Raw genomic sequence first — 20,887 nt, 5'->3', positions numbered from 1 at the left:
AAAGATTTTAAAACAAAAAAGGGAAGAGCTTTCCAACATAAAAATACTGACAAAGTAATAATTCAAAAGACCAGATGATTACAACAAAAGAATTTGATTTGAGTGTCACTTAATACCAGGCATCACACTGCGGTTGTCAGCTGAGCTGGTTTAATAGGAAATTGCTTAACAGTGCACAGGAACAGGCTCCTTCCTAGGTGGTGTTCCTTGTTCCATATGAAGAAAATATCTGCAAGTCTGGATAGGGAGAGCTAGACTTTTCATTGTTCATATTCATCAGAGAGAGATTAGAAAGGGATTTAGAAAAATTGATGCTTGCGTTAAGCATTCAGTACATTAAGCCTCCCAGATTGATGCTGTGTCAGGGACTCTCTACTCCCATCTCATGGTGGGCAGAGACCACAGCAGCTCTGGGGCCAGGCACACCTGCCCCGGAATGTCTGTGTTTTGTGGGAATTGCAGACATCTCTAAATATATTCATCCTGTATGGGACAAAAAGTAAAAGAAAATAACATCCTAGAATAAGATTTCTACAAGTCATACACTTTAAATTAAAATATACTGTTCTACTTTGATTTATTTTTAGTGACATTTATTACAAGATCTAAATGCATTCCTTTGCTTTGAAGAGAAGCAATGGCATAGATGATGGAATTGAGCGCACCCTCAACAAGTCTGGGGATGACACCAGGCTGAGTGGTGAGATCGACTATCCTGGGACAGGATGCTATCCAGAGGGACCTTGTCAAGCTGGAGAAATGGGCTTGTGAAAACCTCGTAAGGTTCAACAAGGCAAAGTGCAAGGTCCTGCATCTGGGTCAGGGCAACCCTCAGTACTGATACAGGCTGCAGGATAAAGGTGGGTTGAGAGCAACCCTAAGGAGAAGGACCTGGGAGTCCTGATGGATGAGAAACTCTACATGAAACAGCCTTTTGTGCTTGCAGACCAGAAGGCCAACCGTATCCTGGGCTGCACCAAAAGAAGTGTGACCCTGCCCCTCTACTCTGCTCTGCTGAGATCACAACTAGAATACTGGAGCCCTCAGCACAGGAAAGATATGCAGCTGTTGGAACAAGTCCGGAGGAGGGCCACAAAAATGATCAAAGGCCTGGAACACCTCCCGTGTGAAGAGAGGCTGAGAGAACTGGAGTTGCTCAGCTTGAAGAAGAAAAGCCTTGGGGATACCTTATTGTGTCCTTTCCAGACTTAAAAGAGGAATATAACAAAGATGGGGAAAAACTTTTTAGTGGGCCCTGTAGCAATAGGACAAGGGCTGATGGTTTTAAACTAAAAGAGGAGAGGTGTAGTGTAGGTATTAGAAATTTTTTACTCTGAGGGTAGTAAAACACTGGAATAGCTTGCTCAGAAGGGTGGTAGATGCTCCATCCCTGGAAACATTCAAGGTCAGGTTGGATGTTGCTCAGAGAAACTTGACCTGGTTGAGGATGTACCTGCTCACTGCAGGGGGTTGGGCTAGATGACCTTCAAGGTCCCTTCCAACCTCAATCATTCTGCAAGCCCTCCCTGGCCACAGGCCTTCTGCTGACAGGGTGTAGACATCTCTAACATCCAGTACAGAGGGAACAGGCTGACAGCACACCACAAAAGAGGATGAACTTTGCCTGAGATCATATCAGCCCAGCAATCTTTGCTCCAAGCCTGCCTAGGACTCCAGAAAACGGAAATCTTATGCCAGCTACATCTGATAGAAAAAGTTGGAGGAGAATCCAGGACTAGAAACTCCTCTGATTTCTCTGGACTTGGATAGGGACTAGACCTCTCAACGATGAGGGTCGCTGGTCCCAGGATAACTTTTGTGTGTCTTTGACATGTAACTGAGAGAAACAAGTGCTGTTGCCAGATGTTTCACAATGACATACTGAGGCATGGGAAATTTGTAGAGCAATCTACAAACTGAAAGAGGCTGGAAATCTGTTCTGTTTTAATTTCTTCGGATTAAGCAAGGGCTAAGAGCCCTCTGTTTGATTTGTTGGGTTTCAGGTAAAGTTGAGGAGCCTCTGTTTGATTTTATCTAACCTATTAAAGACATATTCACACTACACATATAAGCTCATTTTAATTGACTTGTTCTGCTCTGGTAGACAATAGGCAGCCTCTCCTAGCCCTGAGAACATTTCATTTTATAACCTGGACTCCTCAGGGAAAGGTGGTGGTGTTTATTGACCTAGAAAATACCTATTTCTTAGATTCCTAAGGGGATGGCACTGGCCTCTTTTGACCTTATCTAGTGGCTGCTGCTTTGCCGTGATGGCTTGTAATGTGCATGTTACCTCAAGGTTTTTCTGTTGCTTGTCTCTTGTTGTAGGCCTAAAATGGTCAGTTTTGTAATGTTTCTGAGGTAATGAATGTATTTGTCCTGTCAGAATTTTCTGTGACTTCTTGCCCCTCAAGACTTTACTGGAGCCTTGGCATTAACCTTCCCCAACATCAGTCTTACCACCCTACGGAAGAAGGACAAAAGAGGCAGGATATGCAGTAGAAAAACACGTAGAGGCATAGAGAAGAAGAGACACTGGCAGAGGATTTTTAACTTTTGAAAGTAGGCTGGAGAAAAGGACAGGCTGTGGGAGAGGGAAGCATGTGGGAGCTTGAGCAAACCCATCCAGAGGATCAACACTTGTGTCCTGTAGGCTCAGAAATCACACACTTTGATGATGGATAGTGGAAATGCAGCCTATCCCAAGCACAGCCTTTTTCACAGAAGCCCTGTCATCTGCAGTGGTGGTTTCAAGGTCCTGAGCATTCTGTCTTGGTGATTAGATTTCTCAGCAGCAATAGAGAAATTATGGAGTGTGTGACGATTGTGATGGTGTACACAGCACTAGAGACACCCGCACTCAGTCAGTCTCTAGCTCTCCGTCTGTAACCTGCGGGGGTTCGGTTAGCACCAAATGAGGGCTGGTGTCAGGTGAGTAGGAGCACACAACCAGTGTGGTGCTTGACTTGTAGTGTCACCCACCACGTAGGCTCTTCTTTCTGAAAAAGGAGATGGCATTATCTGGCCCAGGCTTAAAATAACCCTTAAGCCAGAATTCACCTGTGTGTCTTGTTTTCGACTGTATTAATAGTATTTTCTTCTGAAAATGACTAGTCTTTATTAGTGTAACCCCAGTTTATGGTTAAAAAGAGAATGTACCAAGATAATTCTTTTTGATTTCTGTAGTCCTGTGTCACTTCCTTATTCAAACCAATCCTATAAGTCCAAGCTTGGCGAGTTAAGCAGTTTTTCTCCTGTGTTTCTTTAAACGAATTTTCTAGGAACTGGTTGTGTAAGACCTTTTGGTCATCTTTTTATCTAGTTAATATGTCCAGTGAGTTATAGGGCCATCAAGAGATCAAATGATACATATTAAATGCAAGATCTGACAGCCTTTTCATAAACAGAGCAAAAGATTTGTTTCAAAAGGCATTTCAAGTTGTTTCTTCTTACAGGGTGGTACTTGCAATCAAAATAGACTTTATGAGGCTAAGATCTATTTTTGGTTTTGCTGGTGCACAGCCATGGCAAACCAGTGAAAACATCTGCGAGAGGAAATGAGTGTGTTTCAGAGTGGTTTGAATTGCTTTGTACAGACCTGATGTTAAAGCAGGTGTCAGACCTCTCTCCCTTCAGCCTTGTTTTTTGAAACAAGAAGGCTGTCTTTAAGCATTTGAGCAAACACGTACTTGCTTGTGATATTCTATACTTGATGCAGAGAGGTTCCCACTTCAGGTTTCAGAAACTCTTCCATGTTACTTTTAGGAAAAGCCATTTTTCACAGTGAAATTCAACATTTAGGTTTATAGACAGTCAATAGCCTTTATTTAGCTGTATCTCAAAAAAGCAACACACTGAGAACTTAAGTATTTCAACATTATACTTATGATTTGTTGAATTTTAGAGGTCAATTACATAAATCAGCTTTTTTTCTCAATATATGACCTAATCATACGTGTCCTTATTAAACTAATTTTGTTGAAGCCGAAGGCATTATTTATGTGAATACATCCATGCAAAATTAGTTTTGTTTTCAGGGGTTCATTTCTCAAACTCAGAGTTACTTTTCCTAAAATAAATAAAAAAAGATTTTAAAATGTCAGTGATCTCAACACTCATGATCAGTGCTATAATAAACCAACACCCTTACGTGCTTCAGACATTTGCTTTAGTGAAGGGATAGAATTAATCTTGGAGTTTAATTAAGCTCCAACAGGTCAGATGTAAAATATAATGAGTCAAATTCAATGTTAATTTGGGGATTTTTTCATGACTTTCATCTCCACAATATCTCAGCACTGATTTATACCATATGCGACGTAATAAGAAAAATTTTTCTGTGATAAACCAAACCTGTACCACTACTGTTAGGCAGACCCTAAAATCATGGGAAGGCTGCAGGCTTCACTGAGGAGGGCAAGGCAGTAGAGGAAGACTGTGTGTGAAGGCAAATACTGGTTTAAACAGAGGCAGGGAAGCACCCAGTGCAGTTGCCCGGATACCCAGGTAAATCTGTGCCTGGCTATAGAAAGACAGCCAATTCAAATTAAATAACTTTGAGCAATGATTAAGTACAGGTGAAAGTCCAGTTGTGTGCGTGACTCAGAGTGAGTGGGTGCAGCTGAGGGCAGGTAGCAGGATGTGAGGAGTTCTGAGCAGACTGAGCAAATTGTGGGTGCCGTAATGGGCAGAGGGATTGACCCGTCTGAGTTAGTGCCCTCTGGATGGGGAATACATTTGGAATACAAATACAAATTTGGAATTTCTCTGCTACAGAGTAGGGCTCCTGACAGATATTGCCAAAAAAGACAAAAATATGAAAAATTTCCACTCAGTGACTACTTCTCTGCTCTAGAATTCAGATTTATCAATTCCATATCATGCTTTTGAAATTGTTCACTATTTAATCATCTTAGGTCTCCACACAAGCTGTGTAAGTGTGACATACCGTAATCCTCACTTTACAGTTAAAGAAAATTATATTAAATCATTAATTTACTCATCTGATGAAGTTGAGTAATGAAACTAATCCCTATTAAGAGCCTCTCCTTCTGCATTTGCCTTGATTTTAGTGGACTGCCCCACTGTTCTCTCATGATACGCATGTGGTGGCAGGTTGGCTTCGCTGGTCCTGAAGGACCACGCCAGACCAGATACCCCTACACCCTGGGTGCGAAGACACACTTGAGACTGCTCAAGTCAGAGCCGGCTCCCTCACCTGGCTCAGGTACAGGGGGCAGGAGTGGTCAAGGGGCTCAACAGGTGGCTGCAGGAGCTCCTATGGAGCAGCCCAGGAGCCCTTCAGAAGGGTGTTGGCTAATCCAGACCACAGAAGCTCGCCAAGGGCTCTAGAAACAGCTCATCACTGCAGATGACTGTATTCCACTTCTGAGGATGTTTCACTGTAGTTCTGAATTCAGATGCAACCATGTAACTCACCCCTCAGAACCATCCAATCTGTAGGCATTTGGACACTATAATGGTTCGTGACACAGTGATGACACCCTCAAGATAACCTAAACAATTAAAAATATAGAAATTTATTTTGTAGCTAAGGAAAGGGCAAAAAAAGCACCAGCAAGCTGATCTTTGACAATTTTGTCTTTCCCAGAAGACAGAAAGTCCTGCATTTTGGTGGCATAGTTTACCAAAGGCAGCCTTGGGATGCTTGGGTGGCTGCATTGCTGTCTGTCTGTGCATATGCAACTGCTGCGTGCTGTGGCTTTTAGTCTTAGTAGATAATGGATATATACAAAGTAAAGACATTTAGGGTTTAAGGAGACTCAGTTTAAAATTTTCTTAACAGATTCAAGACAATGCACACTTAATATAATGGTTCAATAAACTAAAGAAATAATTTTATTATGGTTTTCTGTTATATGCAAGAGCATTAGGTTTCCATTAGTGGATTAGTAAGAGCAATTAACCTTCTATGGCATTGATGTACTAGGTTTGAAATGTTTGTAAACTAGGAAATGGGACTGTTTAAGAGTCCTTATAAGACACTAAGGAAATTATGTTATGCTTTAAGCTATTGTCAGTATAGCTTTTAACTATAACTTTTAATAACTATTGTCAGTAGTTGTCAGTATCTGGTGATCTTATAACAGTAGCATTGCAACGATAAGCAGGAAGATTAGCTGTAGGAACTATGGAATAGTTGTGGCTAGTACATACGTATATAAATACCATCACTGGTGATAAAGGCAACATGTTTAGGAATTTGGTTGCAAAACTCTTTTCCTCCAACCATATATGTTAATCATTTAGTTTCTGTTAAGCAGCATGTAAGCCAGTCATTATTTCCACTAAACTCATGCGAGTCCTACGACGATGTTAGAAACAGTGAGATACAACTTCCAGGCTCTCTCTAGGGTTGGAGGGTACAAATGGGCTTTTCCAGAAGGTAGTGTCTTGCATCTGATTTAGGAAATAGCTGCAGGGAAAGGACCCCATCAGTGTCTCTGTGCCCTCAGTGGTCATGGAAGGATCTTGCCTGACTAGCTTAGACTAGAGGCCTGCCTACCAGATGCCTTAAGTTAGATAGGAGGATATTAAGCTTTGATCTTGTTGTACTCATTGCACAAACATACCATGTTTCCTGTAATAACTTCAATGACTTGTATATGACAGCTTCGGAGGAGGAAGATAATTAACAACAGATATTTGACTGTCCTGTCTTTATCTCTAGCCAACAATGTGCTGTAATCTATATCCAACCTCAGTAAGAAGAGTAATTATAAATAATAATAAAATGCTGGAAAGAAGTCATTCCTACAAACAAAATCTGACAGAAAAAATCCCCTGAGACTGTGTCTGTGACTCTTTTTATTTAATAAACTAAGAAGCTATGATCACCTTCAAAATAGCTCCCTTCTGAGCTGACACACAGCTGCATATGATGCTGCCAACATTCAAAAGAATTCCACAGATAATTTCCTGAAAGTCATTTGAGGACCTCTGCTGTATTTGCTTTCACATCCTCTACCAAAAAACAAAATCAGTCCTTTGAGCACTGACTTGGTCTTTGGAAAGAGGTCGAAACAGCAGGGAGCCAAGTCTACTGAATAGGGTGCATGCTCAAGCACAGGGATGTTGTTATTAGCTAAAACCGGCTTCAAAGACAAAGTGTCGTGGGCTGGCACACACTGACATTTTCCAATAGAGGGTAGGAAAATGCCTCTATTTGAACACATCTACTCATACTGAATGAAGCAATTGAGTTGAGCCTCATCTCACTGTGCAAGGTTAGAACATATTTTATAACCACCTCTGCCTCTCCCCTCCCAATCTTGGTTGCCAAGCTATAGGGCTGATCTCCTTTTTTTTTGTTGGACTTCATATATTATGCAATGTGGTCTTTAACTGGAATTTGTGGTTCCCTAAATGTGTATCATACACATGGGTATTCATTTACATTAGACAGGTAAATTTTAAAAAGTGCAGACAATTTCGAATAGGTTCTGTGAAATCTGACAGACTCTATTAAGTGACGTGGCTGTAAACTTATGTTGTGCCTGGTACTTTCTTACTCCAGGGCAGGTAATTGTGGTCATGTGGCTCAGAGCTGTGTGTAACAACAACAGGCCAGTCTTCCCTTTCAGAGGATCTCAGTGATGAGAGATAAGAGAGCAAGTGAATACATTGACCTGGTTTGTATACGATGTACATAGTCAGGATTTTTTTGAGGTAAATGTAATAATATATGCGATCAATTTCTAAGATGTGTTTACCTATCTGTGGACTTTCTCAAACATAATTTGAACTGATTTCCTACTCTTTTAACTGGAGTTTTTCCCAAGACTCATCTGTAAATCTGCGGAGTCACTGTAGCTCTCAGAAACTTTAAATCGGCAAACAATATTGCTGCAGCTCTCCAGGTGGTGGCACCCCAACCCTGTTTTTCTCTAAGGCAACAGAAGTGCAGTGAGAAATCTAGGGAAAGCAAATGTTTTCGTTTATATAATTTGTTCCATTTGAAAATAAGCATTTAAACTTTATTTTAAGAGTTACACTTGAAAGGAGTCATTAACAAAACAAAGCAAGGACTTCTTACTATTATTACCTATGGTACCTTTTTTCTTCAAGATTTTTCAAATACTCTGTCACTATGTGATTAGAAAATGTTTATTATTTCATGCACCATTTACTCATTTTAAAGTATGAAATGACAAAGAACAGAGACAAAGGTCTCCTGCTTGCAAGGAACGGTGGATAAATAAATTTGTTTTTACTGCCGGATTACAGTTCCACCAGAAGGAACACTTGACATTTTGATGAGCGTCTCCAGGGAAGAAAGGTACTAACTTCAGAACTTAGTTTTAATTGTACTAAGGAGATTACATTATTCAAAAGCATCACACTGGTAAGGAGCAGCGTTTCCTGAGACAGTTTAGTGGAAAATGCCACATTAATCGGTTCAGTATTTCATGCAAATGACTTAATGATGGAAGAAGTTGAAAGCACTGTATTATGAAAAAGAGGCAGAATGTTCATTTAGGGGAGTAGCATCACATTTAAGCAACTTCTTTCAACAGTAAGTTTTAGAGAGGGGAATGACAGCAAGGAGTGTGCAGTGTTGTATTGTTGTTGATGTGTTGGTACCCACAGTGGCTCTGGGGCTGCAGATACCTGGAAGAGGACATAAGTCATGCCTGAAAAGCTCATAATCCTGCAAACTAAGCCCATGATCTTTCACTGAGTAGCTGCAGTGTAAATATAACTTACCAATGACACGTTCAGACTTACGCTGAGTTGGGATCCTAACTCTGTTTAACGAAGAAGGCAGATCAAACATCTGCATACTCACTTTGGTTTGTCTCCCATTACAGTTAAAACACAAGAGCATGAGGGTTCAGATGGAGTTGTTTCTCTTCTCTTCAGAAAAGTAAAAGCCAGAGTTTTGGGGACAAATCTGTTTGAACAGGCAGAGAAGTGAAAGTGAGGTATATGAATATGAGTTAGGAATGTACGGATTCACTGCATTTGTGTATTTCTTATGCAGATCTGGCCACTTTTATCTTCTCACATGACCTCCATATTCACTCGTGATACCTTTGCTAATGACACACAATATCACTTATGTGTTTTGCTGTCATACTGATGTGCCTAAACATTTTATTACCCTATCCTTTCTCCTCATGTTCCCTCATTCCCATCTGTACCCTTGCGCCATCAGAAAAGAGTTTGTCCAGCTGGTTCAATCCCAACCTACATGAGAGGAAATAAAGTTATCAGTCAAATCATTAATATTGTAAGGGATGAGAGTGTGAGCTGCAATTTTTCTGAAGCAGTGAGACTTAAAATTCTTTCCACACAGAGTAGCTATGTCTTTAGTGCACCTCATGTGGGTGAGGGTGAGCACGTTTAGCTGAAAGAACCAAGAATTTACACTACAATTTCCAGCTACATCACTTAGTCTGTTCCTCTTCAAAGAGGATGAGAGGAGAGATGCAGAAAAGGATTTTTCAAGTGGTGATATTGATAGAGAAGATAAATGCAGGAAAATGGAAGGATGCCAGAAGTCCTCCCTTGACTCAGTAGCACTGATAAGCAGCCAAATTGCTGTCTGCATTTTGCTAATGTACACATTCTAGGAAAGTGCCTAGAAGTTTACAAAGTGGTTAGTAATTGCCAACGTGGATTTGTCAGGAATGGATCATGTCAAATCAGTCTAATTTCCTTCAACGGCAGTAGAGATGGCTTGGTAAAGGGAGGAACCAGAGATGTGATGTATTTTGACATGTGTGTCTTTTTGCAGTGTCTCACATGGCATGTTCATAGGCAAAGTGGTGCAACATTGTTCATGGGGAAATTGCTGAAAGCCAGGAAACCTTTCTTCAGAAAATCATCCTTAGCAAACATTGGTTCACCATTAGCTTGGTCACACATATCAAGTGGGATTGTACAGGCATCAGTCTTGTGTTGGCTGCTATTGAACAAAGACTTGATTGATAAGTGAGAGAGGCTACCTGCTGTATTTTCCTGTAAGTCTAAGCTGAGAAAGACTGCTAATATTTCAGATCTTAATGAATGGAGATAAATGGACTGAAATAAATAGGCTGCCATTCAATGCCGGTAACTGGAACTCTCTACCCATTGACTGAAGACGTGAATTTCAGAGCTGTGAGAAGGAGAGCAATGAGACAGACAATGTTACCACAAATAAAGATCTGCACCTTTTGGCAAGACACAAACCGAACACAAAATAATAGTGTCATGATGCTATAAAAAAGCAGACCTCACAGAGGGATATATAAAACACGACTATATCAGGCACATAAAGCTATCCTTCCCTTCAGGCAAGGCCTCAGCTGGACTATAGCCTCCACTCTTGCATGGCACACATGAAGAAATACATTGAAGGAAAAATCTCTTAGTCTGCAAAACCAGTGAGAAAACAGAGAAAATAGAGAGATTTTATATTACTTAGGACTCCTACAGTCAGAAATGTGATGTAGAATATTACTGTGCTTTTAAACAGTTGAAATCATTAGGGCTAACTTGAGAAGCAAAGAAATGAAGGCAAAGTGGGTGAAGACTTTTGGGTAAGATTAGTAGAGCTAAACATGTTTGGTTTGCTTAGGAGTTCATTACAAACAAAAATCTGTGAAAAGTATAGTCATTGGGAATAGTGAAAATAATTTTGCATATGACATATACATAAAGAGAGAGTGATGGTGGCTAATATTAGAAAGGCCCCTTCCCTCATGAACATGGTGTATTACTACATAGTCTCTATCAGGATGTACTGGAAGACCAGTGTTAACCAGTCTGTTATTGTCACACTTCAGTAAGGATCAACTCTATCTTCACTGTTAGTGAGGATGGTTACTGCTTGTAGGTCTTGTCTTTCTCTAACTTTTCAGATTCTGTGAAAAAAAAAACCCAACCCAAATCTGTTTGTTCCTTTCATTGTCATGTTATTTACAAATTCTGTAATTCCCGGTAGATTTTCCACTCATTAGTCCAAATTAATACACATCTCTTACGTGGAGATTGCTTCATACTGAGATTATCATATCTGACTTTCTCTAAGCATACAAGAAATAAAATGCTACATTTAGAGAATTTCACAAAGGACTCCTTTTGCTTTGTCTTACTGCTTGGATGTCTACTTTGTCTACTTTAGTCTCTTCTTCTTTCCTATAATTTCTGGGATTTCTAGTTTAACATTGCTGAGTAAGAATTCAAGGCTTCCTTTTTGGAGGAAGAACTACAGCCAATTGTTGGGCCATGCACACAAATGTCTCCAGTCAGAAGCTGAACTGTATCTGTAGGGTGTATGAGCTGAGGGAACATTTTATGTTGTCAGTATTAGACAATTCCTCTCACACATTGGGGTTTGTCTTGGGCTTGCTGAGTTGTCAGTACGTTATCCTGAACGAACACGATACCAGCCACATCTTTGGAGATGAAGAGACTACTGCCTATGTCAAAACCAGAATATCCTTTTTGTGTCTCTGGACTCTAAAAAGTATTGAGTCAAATAACTGAGATGTACCAGCAGGAACTTGTAGTGCAAGTTCAAAGGTAAAAAACAGCTAGTGCCTTTCTAAGAACGTTTCTTCTCCTTGTTCCAGATTTTTCTCTTGAGTTCTGCAACTGGGGGTTTTGGGAATCCTTCTTTCCTTTGCCAATTGCTAATCCCGTGGTTTGCTGTGGAGGTCTAGACCTTTTGTACCTATGGGATAACTGATATTCTAGGGTTTAACATTTTGGGGATAATGCCTAATTTGGTCAGGTTTGCGCTCTACTTACCACTCCCGTTACTGTTTGCATTAGTTCTGTAGCTGCTTCTCCATTGATAGCGAACTACAACAAAGATGCTATGAAAGAATACTCCAGAGTGACAGAAGACTCTGTTTTGTTTCTGCTTCCTCCTTTCTCTTTTTAACACCACCCTTCAAAACTTTTGCTCAAATATCCACTTGATGTCTAGAAAAGAAAAGAAACCCTCATTTTTATTCTAGAAAAAATATAAAAAGAATAGAACATCACTTTCCTGCCAGCTCTGAGATGTTGCGGGTGCCTCCAATACAGAGTGTTGCAGAGGGTGAGCCATGCTGCTTGTTGCCAGGTGTCTCCAGGATGGCTCCTCAGCAGGACCATGGCTCCAAGCTTAAGCAGAGTTGCTACCTCTTAATGCAGCTTTTCAGTCTGATACATTAGTATATCTCAGGGTTTATATATTTTATCCTTTATGTTATTTTCTTGCACTTTAAAACATAAGCTTTTATTTCTTTTGTATTTCAGCTGCTACAGATGGGCATTGCAGTTATGAAGCCTTCAGGGCATTAAAAATCTACTTCATGGTAACAAGCAGATATTTTTTCTTAAGGTTTCCAACCAAAATTCCGTATATCTCTCCCCAGTCTTGACGTTTACTGTTCCAGCTTACTCTAATTATTCCCATGGGTACAAATAGGCAGGTACATAGTTGTCACCAATGTACACTTGGCTGCCACTGCTTTTTCTTGATTATGAGATCTAAAAACTCATGTGGGAAAACATAGTCATACTTTCTTTATGAAGTGTTGACAGTCTGAGGTTTAGCCACTGCAGCTGCTTTGTAATGACTAAGTCTACCTTCTGCCTTTCAAATAATGGTCAAAACTCTGTTGTCAGTTATTTTTGGAAAGCTGCCTAGATTTTACCAGGCTTACATCTCTTTAGGAGAGAGAAGCCTTTCCCCCATGTTCTCTTGCATGACTCCCAGAGAGACAAAATCCTTGAGGGTAATGAAGACAGAATATTGACAGAAGCAATGGGAAATGGGAGCAGGGTAAAACCTAACAGATCAATCTCCACTTCACTGTAATTTTGTAACACAAACCTGTAAATTCACTGGTGTTGATTTATAGATCCTCCAGATATAGCTCCTCCAGAGTCATGCTGTGAAATCTGAGGATCTCACCTGGCCTCCGCAAGCAGGGGTCACCAGAAAAGGAGAGAAAAGGGAAGATAGATTTCTGTTCTGGATTTGAGTTACAGTTACAGCTTCTCCTGATTTAGCTGCCATTATGGATTGCAGGAAAGACAACAGACGAAGGATAGGAAGAAGTAAAGGAAATATAACTTAAAAACAAAGGATAAGCAAGAAGATTTGGCTGAGTGGTGCCTGATGCTTTCTCTGTGGGAATTCAGAGGACAGGACCTGTGGGACTGATTACAGGTAACAATTTTACATGGAAGTGGAGAGCACCTCCTTATAAAAAATACGGGAGAAGAAAGACTTTCTGACACCAGATGGGCTGTACAGCAGGTTACTTTCCATGAGACTTCATGTCTTGCAGTCTACTTAGTCTGAGGTTCACCCATGAAAAGGAAAAAATACAAAACCCCATAAAAGAATAAACTCAACATCCTCTCCTGCCAATAATGTGTCTCTTCCATGGTGCTACAGGACAGATTGTATGGTGTTAAGGACAGAAACTTCCCTGTGGTTTGTTCATTGTGCAGTCACTGAGAGCAGGAGGTGGTATTACAAGGTGAGTAATAAATAAAAGTCTCTCTTACATCAAGAAGAAAATATTCAAGGGTAAGGGTATCTGGGAGGAAGTGCCACTGAAGAGAATATCAAGCTTCATAAGCTGCTACTGCAGAAAAGCTTTTAATTAAAAGGAGAAACAGCAAAAGGATGATAATCAAAGGAGAAAGAAAAAGCAGGAGGGCTTGGTTGATTTTTTTTTTGTTTTGTTTTTTTTTGGTTTGGTTTTAAATGCTGTTCTTATTGTTTGTGAAGCAAATGCTTAAACAAGCGCTACTGGTGTTGTCAGTAATACTGTAACATTTGCCTTCAGTCCCTTTGTTGCTCAGGGAGCATGTCAGATTTTCAGCACATTTAGCCTTGCCATTTAATTCAAAAATCACGGCTGCCGAATTGTACAATGAAACCAATTTTACTAGAAATGAAATACTGTGGAAATGAAATGTTTCCAGTGGCATTTCCAGGTATTCTGAGTTTAGGGTAATTTTTTCATTGACTTCTTTGGCAAAGAGATAAGCTGTAAAAACACTATGCCTGTAGGATTAAATAATAAAGACCATAGGTGACAGACGAAGAACATTTTTACCTTTGTGGGTCCTAGTGCAAGTTTCTATTAACAGAATATTTTTCAGAATATGTGCCCGACAGTAAAAAATGGATAATAAGAAATGAATGTAAAAGACAAAAAGCTTTGAGGCTCTCAATGTAAATTCGCAAGCTGGTGTTTGAACAAAATTGAAATGCCCTCTTCTAAATGAAATGCCTTTAGTCACGGTATTTCTTGCTATAAGTATTTTGCGTTGAATAGTAATGATAAACTTCATTTTTAAGGCATCTGCAGTGACCTTCAGGCAGACAGTGGAAAGGAGGTGGTTGCAGTGAATGAAATGTTGCTGATTTCCAGATATAGGACACAGGCAGCTCACATAGCTGTCTCTGACTAATCTAGCAACTAGAACCAATACTGTGGGAATGCAAAAATTTTTCCAATAAGAATTTAATTCCCTATGTTTCTTTTCCACAGGTTAAAGAAATCAGGGAATATGAAAATGAGAAAGGAAGGTTGGTTTCTTCTTTTTCTGTGACAGCTGGAAGTAATATTAATCAACTTTAGCAGAGGTCAAAAGCACAGTCTCGTAACAGGGTAACAGCCATGGACAAAAGTACTCCTAAACTACAGTGGTACTGAAATAAGATCAAGATGTTCAGAAACAGACACTTGACTTAACTCTTGTCTTTCTGAAACCATGGTTTCCAAAGTCTCCCTTAGGAGTTACAACCAATACTCCTTTATGTATAACTATGGTACTTGAAATAATTTCATGACATTAAAAATATATTACAATAGCTAAAGAATAAGAACACTTCCCATCAAACAGTAAATCCAAATAATTAAGGATACAATATTTCTTATTCAATTTGTCAAATAGTGTACAGTTAATTAAATGATCTGAGTGAGCATTCCAGTATGTTTCAAAACATGATCAAGAAGCCAGTTAAACACGTTAGTCTTCAAGTGAATCAGAGTAAGTGAGTAGCAAAAATATTTTAAAAAATCTTTCCCTCTCCAATTTATAGCCATTGCCTCTCATCCTGTCCCCACAAGCCTTTACAAATAGCCCCTCTCCAGCTTTCTTGTAGGCCCCCTTCAGGTACTAGAAGGTCACTATAAGATCTCCTCAGAGCCTTCTCTTCTCCAGGCTGAACAACCCCAACTCTCTCAGCCTGTCTTCATATGGAAGGTGCTCCAGCCCTCTGATCATCCTTGTAGCCCTCCTCTGGACTGGTTCCAACAGCTCCATATACTTCTTATGTTGGGAATTCCAGAACTGGACACGATACTCCAACTGGGGTCTTATGAGAATGGAATAGAGGGACAGAATCACCTTCCTCAAACTGCTGGCCACGCTTCTTTTGATGCAGCCCAGGACACGCTTGGCCTTCTGGGCTGTGAGGGCACACTGCCGGCTCATGTTGAGCTTCTCGTCAGTCAGCACCTCCAAGTCTTTCTCCACAGGGCAGCTCTCAATGACATCATCCCCCATCCTGTACTGAAGCAGCAGATTGCCTCAACTCAGTTGTAGGACCTTGCACTTTGTCTTGTTGAACCTCATGAAATTCACATAGGCCCACTTCTGCATTGTCCAGGTCCCTCTGGATGACATCCTGTCCTTCCGGTGTGGCAACTGCAGCACTCAGCTTAGTGTCGTCTGCAAACTTGTTATGGATGCACTCGATCCCACTGTCTTTATCATCAATGAATATATTAAGTAGCACTTGTCCCATTATGGACCCCTGAGGGACGCCACTTGTCACATCTGGAAATACATTTATAAAAGCGCTTTGAAAGTGTGAGTACAGAATCCGTGTGTATTACTTCATGCTTAAAAATGAAAAAGCATTAAGTACAGGATGTCTGCACAAGACTAGCTCTAGAAACTACTTGTTTAGAGCTTCACAGTCTCCCTGCCACTGGCTTCTACACTGCTAAGCATGCTTCGCTGGGGTTTGTGAAGTTTTCTCCTCCAAATGCCTCAGATTTTCCTTGAGCTCTTGTTCTGCCCTTTCTGACTCTCACCAAGGTCTGTAACAACCACCTCATGAAGATAAACACCTCATCCCCTACCTGTATCTCTCTGTTCTGCTGCTGTGGAATATGCTCCATATCTGAAGTTCTTACTGACCCTCCTTTCTCTGATGCTGTCTTCTTTCATGTCTATTCCTCCTCCTGAGCACCACTTCAAGATTTCTTTTAGGTATCCCTGCTTTTCCTCTCTGGGGAATGGTCCTTCATCCCTGACCACTCTTACCCTATGACCTTTCTTTGGATGATATCATCTGCATAATATCCTTTAGCTACTATCTTTAATCTTAAGGATACCTGCAATTCTTTTAACCTATTCTATTACCCATGAGTAGTCTCCTTTGATCAAATACTTAGTTTCTTCCTTCTTTTCTTCAGATATCTGATCATCAGCTTAAATTTAACTTGGCCAAAACTGAGATCCTTTCAGTCTCTCGCCAAATTCCATTCCTTTCTGGTCATTGATCACAAGAAGACTTTATTTTCTGTCACTCTAATTCACATTCTGACTGCAAGTTTTAATACTTCTTTTTCCCTTGCTCTGTATGTCTACCTTTTGCTATGTTTTCCTTCCTAGTACTTTTTAGATTATAGTCCTTCCTATCTGCTCTCCCTATTTAACAATTCCAGCCAGATCATCACCTGCATGCCTCTTAGATACAACACCATCCTCCTGGTGTTTCCCAAACCTATGGCATCATCCTTCAGCATTCAAAGAACAGACAAACTCATTTTCCTCACCTAACATGAATCTTTTCCTTGCCTTCCAATTCACCATTACTTTGAAGTTCATGTTTTGTATCTCGGCTATATTCACTGTGTCAGCGATGACTGCTTTGAAAGTTTGAATTTCCCTGTAATTCACAAGCACCTTTACTTTCTTCTCCCCTACTGTTTCTTGCAATCAAACTGCTGCCTCAAAGAGTAAAGCACGGCTTATATATGGATCAAGATCTAGTTCAATCAGATAAAACGAGAACAGAAAAAGGCAACAGAACAACAATGCCACCTGCAATGGCTGTGTGGGAAGCAGTAGGAGTAGGATATAAGGTTTATTTACATTAGAGTCTCCAAATTACTCAGAATGATGCAGTTGCAGACCAAATTTTATTACTGTCCTTTAAACAGCTGTGCCTTCTCCCACTGTCTGATGTGCCACAACTTGTCTAACTTCCAAACATTTTGCAACACCCAGCTGTGTGACTATCTATTGATAAAGCTAACATTCTTGAAAGTGCTTTGTTATGTTACAATTAAAACTATTTGTGGCTGACCTTTAAAACTGATAATAATCAAGCAGTGGGGTTGAGGATAGAACGTAATTGCTTTAGTTAACTTTTGTTTTGTATCCTTCTCGTTCATTTACATTTAAAAGTATATAAAGGATGTTACAGCTTGATGGTGAGTGTTTTTTGAATAAACATTCAAATAAATAAGCATTCTCATTTGCATTAATACAGTCCCTTGAATTTTCTTGTAAAATGAAACAATATGCAGACATGAGAGGAAAGACAACCCCTTCTCCAAAGGGTTTTAACCTTAACTTAAGGCAAGATGTAGTAGCTGAAACAAACTAAAGGAAGCTCAGGAGGTAGTGCGTCGCTAGATGTCTGCAGTAGTCACAGACATAGTTCTGGAAGGCTGGTGATGTACATCAGATAAAGGGCTTTTATCATGTTGTTAGTAGAGACAAAGGGGTCTCTACTACAGTTCAAGCACAGGTATTTCAATTTATCACTACACAACTCAGAATAAGAAAGCAATGTTTAAAGGTCATCATGTTGTGTGAATCATAGGAAAAGATTTGAAGGAAGAATACCATGGATTTGGGTAAAACACTGCATTATTTATAATTACTTCAGTCTCTTTCCTGTCTCTTGCTCCTTAGCATGCCTGTTTACACATCCTCCTCCCTTTGATATTGTCATATGTAATGGTTCCTCATAAGTAGAGGCTGCACGGTCTTTAATGCAAGGGAACCTGAAGCAAAGTGCAGCCTGTGGTTACTAGCAAAATGATCGCTACACATATTCTGCACTTCTGTGCCCTTTGCTTTGCTTCCAACGTTGAACAAGAAATCAAAATATCAACATTCAGAACACTGAGATCTGTAAATCCTTGGCTTTATGTCCCTCCTATACACTGAATGGAACAAAAGCTGACAGAAAGGTTATACTCGGACATACAATTTAAAGTGATGATAAAAACAGTCAAAAGGACCTAGTTGCCTGAATCACTTGACTATGTATAACACCTGTATTTTAATCTTGCAGGTCATCCTTCAAAACCTTCACAGCCCCATTGTACCTACATTGCATGGCCCCAGAGGAGGGGAGCAAAGTCTCCTACTCCACACTGCAGGACAGGAGAGAGTAGAGACAGATGAAGAGTACCCCACCAGCACCATGCACACTCCGAGATTTTTCCTCCACTACCAGGATGCGCACACCACACACTGCAACACTGTGCACTCCTAACAAAGCACCAGCGCTGTGCATGCCACCTGCTCTGGAGCCACACATTGACTATCTCCCCTCTCTGTGAGACCTATGTCAAAGGATACAGCTGCATGACTACCTTAAGCCAGATGTTTAGCGAGATTCAGCCACTTGAATTCACAAATCATAGCCATTTGGGTCTGTAGTTTTTTTTTTTTATTTTAAGAGGCTGGAAACAAATTTTGTGAAGCACAAGACTGCTGCCACTTTTCCTCAGTGTGGCATGAGTCGCAAGCATTGAGCAAATTGCTCCTGACACTCCATAAAACTTAAAGAGCTTTTAAAGAGCTCTTGAACTCTACAAAAGCAACCAGATTTGCTGTTCCCAGCTGATGGTTATTATTCTAAGGTGGTGGCTGGCTGCAGGGGACACGTGCTTAGACCAACAAGTGGTCATGGTAACCCAGTCTCATTTCCCTCTCCGTTATAATCTTTTACTGTGTTCCTGCTCCCGTATCATTTCAGCAGGCTGTCAGAATTTTCCCAAACCAAACGAGGCAGAAAATTAATATGGTAACTTCTGGCAGTATGAATATTAGCAAAATCTAAACAGATTTCCTGGAATGAAGTAGATGGTCTTTGTAACTTGAATGCTTTCTCCCCACCCAATATTGTGATGCTTGTAGTGGTGTTAATGGCTTAAAAAGGGCATGACTGGAATTTGTTTAAGTAAATGAATGAATGAAGGAAGGAAGGAAGGAATGGAATATTCTAGGCAGGGAGCCCGAATATAAAAGTTAATCAAAGCAACCACAATAATATATCAAACAAGTCATAGTTTGGCTAACTAATTTGTTTCCAGTCAAGGATGGAAAAGGAGCCTCAGAAAAAGGCAGTTAGTATCATCAGTCCCTAGATGGTGTGTTGGTGCCATATTGAGGATAAAAATCTGAACAGAGCAGAATCCTTCACTAGTTACTTGCAAGCTATTTAAGGAGAAACAATCGATATATCTTGCCTGATACTTAGCATATATTACTTCACCGAGTTAGGTGAAGCATTACAAGGGAATACAGCTACGTACCTCAGTAAATGATTCTTTTGGACAGAAAGTGTAATAAGTTTTTAAATGTTAAGAAAATAATATGTGGCTGGATACTACTAGTAAACAACTGTTACAGCAGTATGAGAGTATGTTGGTTTCCTTCCATATTAATAATCTAGAACATTTAGTCTGTAAAGAGGAAGGGGAGAGTCTGTATTTCAAAGAGTAATTGATTGAGTGATTAGAACGGAGTAATCCAAAAACAGATCTGTGCTCAGTAAATTAGTGCTGTCATTAAGTAAAGAGGAGAAGTTCTAGCTAACTATTCTCACAGTGAACGTATGCAATAAAAATTAGGATGTAGGTAAATCTGTAGCTCTTAACAGATGGACTAAGTTGCTAAGTGAAAGGGGGCTCTCTCTTCTCCTTCAACTGCCTGACTGTTTTTGAAATTTCTTTCTACGTATTGTGCTCATAGAAATGTACGCTTCCTCGGAGCTTGCCCTTATCAAACCAGGGTTTTTTTTGGAAGGCTGTTTAATGGCAGGCAGACACAATTTCAATCCTTTAAGGTCATGCTGCCCTCTTCAAAGGTTAGAATGTATGCTGGAGTTAGGCTAGTTTTTGAAGCAGCTACAATATAGCTTTTAAAGAAAGAATTGTAATGGACAACATGTTCTTATGGAAATACCATTTATTTTTTAAAAATTATAGTCCTCAAGGAATTTACTCCCATAGATAATCTATGACTCCTAATCTATCCCTCTTTATAGATAATTTAGAGAAAAGTTGTTCTTTCTCACTTTTAAAACAGCTGGCATGTAGTAAACACATTAATGTTAACTGGCCAGCAATTGGCAGATTCATTTCCCGAAAGCCACAAAAACATAAACTGGAGGGCACTGGCAGCACTGAGATGGCTTTTTCAGTCATAGTCTTTACCAGGAATACGAAGTCTTAACACCATTTCCTGAATTTTTTTGAAAGAATATACAACCCTCTCCCACTTTGGCTTATTCCTCTCCATTGAATTCCTCATGACCACCTCCAGATCTCAAGTGGGGAATAGAAGTTCCAGGTCAAATATTAAGGGATTTAAGTAATTTCTAGTATTTCATAATGGCTTATGACACCTTTTATTTACCACACTTGAGAAAGATCTAATACAATCATACCTAGAGTCATTTGTAACGTATTATAGTCTGATGTGATAAGGCATAGTAAGAAAAGTGATCTCCCAGGATTTCAAATCTTAATTCATCTGAAAGACTTGACATAATCCCTATTAGCAGTTCCAGTAAATGTATAAGCTAAAATATATTGATAAAGAA

The sequence above is a fragment of the Cuculus canorus genome, chromosome Z, assembly GCF_017976375.1.
Source record: "Cuculus canorus isolate bCucCan1 chromosome Z, bCucCan1.pri, whole genome shotgun sequence".
NCBI classification, from domain to species: domain Eukaryota; kingdom Metazoa; phylum Chordata; class Aves; order Cuculiformes; family Cuculidae; genus Cuculus; species Cuculus canorus.
This window is presented reverse-complemented; position numbering follows the sequence as displayed.